This window comes from Caloenas nicobarica, chromosome Z (genome assembly GCF_036013445.1).
Source record: "Caloenas nicobarica isolate bCalNic1 chromosome Z, bCalNic1.hap1, whole genome shotgun sequence".
In the NCBI taxonomy this organism is placed as follows: domain Eukaryota; kingdom Metazoa; phylum Chordata; class Aves; order Columbiformes; family Columbidae; genus Caloenas; species Caloenas nicobarica.
The window spans coordinates 33182536-33188535 of NC_088284.1; positions in this window are offsets into that span (position 1 = coordinate 33182536).

Here is a 6000-nt window from a genome sequence, read left to right on the forward strand (position 1 = left end):
CCACGGCTCAAACCACTTCCTATGGCTGCCTGGTCAACAAACTCCCGATACTGTACAAATATAGCGCCTTTCATAATGCCTGCTTTGAACTTATACATGAAATAAAGGGAGATAAAATTAGCGCCGAGGAAACTGGCCTATATTGTGGCTATTCCTGAATAGGTGCCTCTTCGTTACTTCACCATCTAATACAGCTGCATTTAGTAGGCAGTGCTGTTGCACAGGGTAACACACTTCACGTGACAGCAATTAGCAGAGCTCATTTGGAGAGCTTTAAACTAGATTCAAAGGGGGATGGGGCTGTAGCTGGGCTTGCACCAGTGGGGCAGCACTCCAGAATTTATGAAGACTGGGAGGCCTCCCATCCCCCTAGGGTGAAATCAGTGTGCTCAGCTCACTCCCTGAAATGCCTGTACACCAATGCACACAGCATGGGGAATAAGCAGGAGGAGTTAGAAACCTGTGTTTGTTCAGGAGATTATGATCTGGTGGCCATTACAGAGACATGGGACAGCTCCCATGACTGGAATGTGGTCATGGATGGCTATGTCCTTCTCAGGAAAGACAGGCCAGCCAGGCGAGGTGGTGGAGTTGCTCTTTACATGGGAGAGCAACTACAATGTATTGAGTAGTGTCCAGGGTTGGATGAGGAGTGAGTTGAGAGTCTGTGGGTGAGAATTAAGGGGCAGGCTGGCAGGGGTGATAGTGTTGTGGGTGTCTATTACAGGCCACCAGATCAGGGTGAGGAAGTTGACAAGGCCTTCTACAGGCAGCTGAGAGCGGCCTCTCAATTACAGGCCCTGGTTGTTGTGGGGGATTTTAACTTCCCTGATGTTTGCTGGAAGGACTACTCAGCCAGCCGTCCACAGTGCAGGAGGTTCCTCCAGTGCATTGATGATAATAACTTCCTGATGCAAATGGTGGATGAGCCAACTAGGAAATGAGTGCTGCTGGACCTCACCCTCACTAACAAGGAGGGTCTGGTTGAAGCAGTAAAGATTGAGGGCTGCCTTGGTTGCAGCGACCATGAAATGGTGGAGTTCAGGATCTCATGTGGCAGGAACAGAATAGCAAGCAGAATTGCAACCCTGGATTTCAGCAGGGCCAAATGTGGCCTTTTCAAACAACTGCTAGGGGAAATCTGATGGGCAAAGCTGCTTGAAGGTAAAGGGGCCCAAGATAGTTGGTTAGCATTCAGGGACTGCTTCTTCCAGGCTCAAGATCAGAGCATCCTGACATGTACGAAGTCAAGGAAGGGAGCCGGGAGACCTGCTTGGTTAAACAGTGAACTGCTGGGTAAGCTCAAGTGGAAGAGGAGAGCTTACAAATTATAGAAGAAGGGGCTGGCCACTTGGGAAGAATATAAGGCTGTTGTCAGAGGATGCAGGGAGGCAACTAGGAAAGCTAAGGCGTCCTTAGAATTCAACCTGGCGAGAGGGGTCAAGGACAACAGAAAGAGCTTTTTCAAATACATGGCAGATAAAACTAACAATAGAGGCAATGTAGGCCCACTGATGAATGGGATGGGTGCCCTGGTGACAGAAGATACAGAGAAGTCAGAGCTACTGAATGCCTTCGTTGTGTCTACTCTGCCGGAGGCTGTCCTGAGGAGCTCCGTGCCCCTGAGGCCCCAGAGGAAGCCAGGACAATGGAGGAGTTTGCCTCAGTTGATGAGGACTGGATTAGGGAGCAATTAAGCAATCTGGACATCCATAAATCCATGGGTCCAGATGGGATGCACCCATGGGTGCTGAGGGAGCTGGCTGAAGTCTTTGGTAGGCTACTCTCCATCATCTTTGCCAAGTCTTGGGAAACAGGAGAGGTGCCTGAGGACTGGAGGAAAGCAAATGTCAGTCCAGTCTTCAAAAAGGGCAAGAAGGAGGACTCGAGTAACTATAGACTGGTCAGCCTCACCTCTATCCCTGGGAAAGTGATGGAACACCTTATCCTTGGTGCCATCTTAAGGCATATAAAAGATAAGAGGGTCATTAAGGGCAGTCAACATGGCTTCACCAAGGGGAAGTCGTGCTTGACCAACCTCATAGCCTTTTATGAGGACATAACCAGGTGGATAGATGATGGCAGAGCAGTGGATGTGGTCTATCTTGATTTCAGTAAAGCATTTGACACAGTCTCCCACAGCATCCTCACAACTAAACTGGGGAAGTGTGGACTGGATGATCGGGTAGTGAGGTGGACTGCAAACTGGCTGAAGGAAAAAAGCCAGAGAGTTGTGGTTAATGAGGCAGAGTCTAGTTGGAGGCCTGTATCTAGTGGAGTGCCTCAAGGGTTGGTACTGGGACCAGTATTATTCAATATATTCATCAATGACTTGGATGAGGGAATAGAGTGCACTGTCAGCAAGTTTGCTGATGACACCAAGCTGGGAGGAGTGGCTGACATGCCAGAGGGCTGTGCTGCCATCCAGCGAGACCTGGACAGGCTGGAGAGTTGGGCGGGGAAAAATTTAATGAAATATAACAAGGGCAAGTGTAGAGTCTTGCATCTGGGCAGGAACAACCCCAGGTTCCAGTATAGGTTGGGGAACGACCTATTAGAGAGCAGTGTAGGGGTAAGGGACCTGGGGCTCCTGGTAGACAGCAGGATGACCATGAGGCAGCGCTGTGCCCTTGCGGCCAGGAAGGCCAATGGCATCCTGGGGTGGATTAGAAGTGGGGTGGTTAGTAGGTGGAGACAGGTTCTCCTGCCCCTCTACTCTGCCCTGGTGAGACCGCATCTGGAATATGGTGTCCAGTGCTGGGCCCCTCAGTTCAAGAAGGATAGGGAACTGCTGGAGAGAGTCCAGTGCAGGGCAACGAAGATGATGAAGGGAGTGGAGCATCTCCCTTAAGAAGAAAGGCTGAGGGAGCTGGGTGTCTTTAGCTTGGAGAAGATGAGACTGAGAGGTGACCTCCTTTAATGTTTATAGATATGTAAAGGGTGCATGTCACGATGATGGAGCCAGGCTCTTCTCGGTGACAACCAATGATAAGACAAGGGCTAATGGGTTCAAACTGGAACACAGGAGGTTTCACTTAAATTTGAGAAGAAATTTCTTCTCAGTGGGGCTAACAGAACACCGGAACAGGCTGCCCAGGGAGGTTGTGGAGTCTCCTCCTCTGGAGACATTCAAAACCCACCTGGACGCCTTCCTGTGTAGCCTCATCTAGGTGTTCCTGCTTTGGCAGGGGGAATGGACTAGATGATCTTTCGAGGTCCCTTCCAATGGCTAACATTCTGTGATTCTGTGTAATTCGCTAACCCCAAGCTTCAGACCTTTTGGAAGCACTGCAAAATGACAAGTAACTGCAGCTGTATTAGATGGCAGTAACTTAAAACTCACCTTTTACGGTTTTATGAATGCTGGAGAGTCTCAGAGACTGAATGATAATAAGATGGGCAACCTCACCTTCTCTCAGATCTTTTAAAGAGTTGCTACACTGTAAGTTCATGCATATGCAAGATTTGATTTCACATAAGCAGAGTCAAATGCAAAAACATACCTCAAAAATGGACACAAACCAAATGATTACTTTTATTTGATAACTGTGGTTATGCTGTCTCAGTGTTTCTAAATTTAATTATATTTTGCTCTAAGCAAAGACCTGTGACGTGAAGAATTCAATACAAAATAGAAGGCTTTTGACTAAAAACAAGGGGACTAAAGGAAACTAACACTAGTTCATTTTGCTAAACTAAAGCAAAGCAACAACCATACATAATAAAAAATGTCCTGAAATCAAAGCAAAATAGTCTTCGGTCATTCCCTTGTCCACAATGCTGGTCCCGTGTCAGTATCCTCAAGTGCCAATGACCAGCAGAACAGTCCCAGCACTGCTCTGTGGTCGTTTTGACCAGGGTGAACACATTTCCAGTCCCCGTGTGCTCTCGCTGTAGGGACCAAGTCTTGAGAGTGATAACTCAAGGGCGTGAATAAGGATTCCCATTTTCACCCAAAGCATACTCTGATAAATACATTATAAACATCCCAGGGAAAGGCAGACCATATAATAATAGTCTAATCAGTCTGGTAAATGTGGGAATGCTAGAGAATAATTATGATGCCTTAGACTCCAGTCTTCAAGCTTAGTTTCTATTCTTCCCCTAATATGAAATGGATGGACAAGTCTCATTACACCATTTATGCCGTAATGCGTTTATACTGATGAGAAGCCAGTAGAGGAGTTTTGTAGGGGCACTATTTGTGGTTGTTTGCAATCTAATAACCAATAATTGCAAAAAGCTAGTTTTCTTCCTAGCATCATATAACTTATTAACAAAGGAAGGTTTGGGACATTAATCTGGTTTCGAATTCAATAGTACATAATGGAACTTTTGACTGTGCATCAGCCAAGAGGAACAAGGAAGATTACATGGTGAGCTGAATTCAAATACATCAATATGTTTTGGAATGTTAAATACTTAATTTGCACAATATATCATCATTAGTTTGCTAATCTTTAAAGTTACATCTAAAGAAAAAAATAGGATTTCTCCACATGGCTGACTGACCAAGGATTGTCTTTCTGTCTCATACACTGAAGAGCAAAAATTTAAGAAACATTAATTCATAAAATGCTATCAACATGCATGAAAAAACATCCAAAATTCTTGTTTTTTAAAGCTAATTGCACAAATGATACAATGATTCCCTTAAACAACAAAGCAAAGAGAATGTATTTTAAATGTAGCCTGATTTGAACTGTTGTGTTAAAATCACGTTAGTAATCTTCAAAGCAAAACTGTAAAAGGTTTGAGCTTTACTGGTAACAATTACATAGTCTGCTTTCAAGTTCATCTCTTGAATAGGCCCCAGAAGATCCTCTAGGAACTGTGGGTGTTGGTCTTCATATCTTGGGGTTTATTCTTAAATTAACTTGATCCAGAATGTAAAAGATGTGAATAAATATACTCCAGTTTTAACTGTTATCTGTCATTAGACTCCAGCTTAACCTTCCATGATCACAGAAACTACAAATCATCACTCTTTCAAATCAGGACCGATCAGTGAAGCATGCCACACCTAAAAATACATAAATCAGATTGCAGTATTTTCACAATCAAGCTTTCAGACTATCTAAAAATGCAATATAGTTTTGAAAACAAAACAAACCCCCCTCTTTACTGGCCACTTCTGGTTTTGTTTTTTTCCAAAGTTGTCACTGTGCAATTCCTTCTATGGGGGGATCCAGTATTTATCATGCTAGAGTGACTTACGGGAGAGGAAGTGGAACGAACATAAGCAGCTCTGAAAGATCAGTTTCCACTAAGTAATTCTCATGATTCAAGGACTTCCTGAATGGCTAGTTTCCAGAATAGAAGCAGGTAAAGAAAATGCATATAAAAATTCTAATCCAAGTGATAAGTAAAGTATACACGAAAACAAGAGGCCAGATTAAAAAAAGAGAGATAGTCCTTAATAATATCACAAACTCAGTTTGCTCGTTTTTCAGTTGCAACCAGAAAGACTGGTTTTAAGTAAACTTCTGCCTCACTGTACTTGTATAGATACTGGTCTCAAAAGTAGCAAAATTCAATGTATTTTTAAAAATTTTACATTTTCTTTTTAAGCGGTCCTTGTGTTCCTCACTCCTCTAAAGATGTAGCTACATTTTTTTCAAAGTAGCACAGATGTTTGTAAAACATCACAAAGCACTTTCATCAGCCAGTGAGTACCAAAAAAACGACTTGGAAAGAAGATGGGCAGAATCACAACTCCAGAAAGGTCAGTCAGTTTTCTACAGGAGTTCACAGACAGTACTTCTCCTAACAGCCACAATATTTGGAGCTGGTGAGGAGGTAATTTTCTGAACACCTGGAGTCTGTGCACACACGTGTAAGTGCACATGAGTGGGTGGGTCAGAGTGGAAAAGTCAATGTGTTAGTACAATGTAAGATAACTGCAGATTTTCTTAGGGTGCAGTGCTCCTCTAACCCTGTGTCGTGGTTTAACCTGAGTTAGCAACATAACCACGATAACTGCTTACTCACTCCCCACCC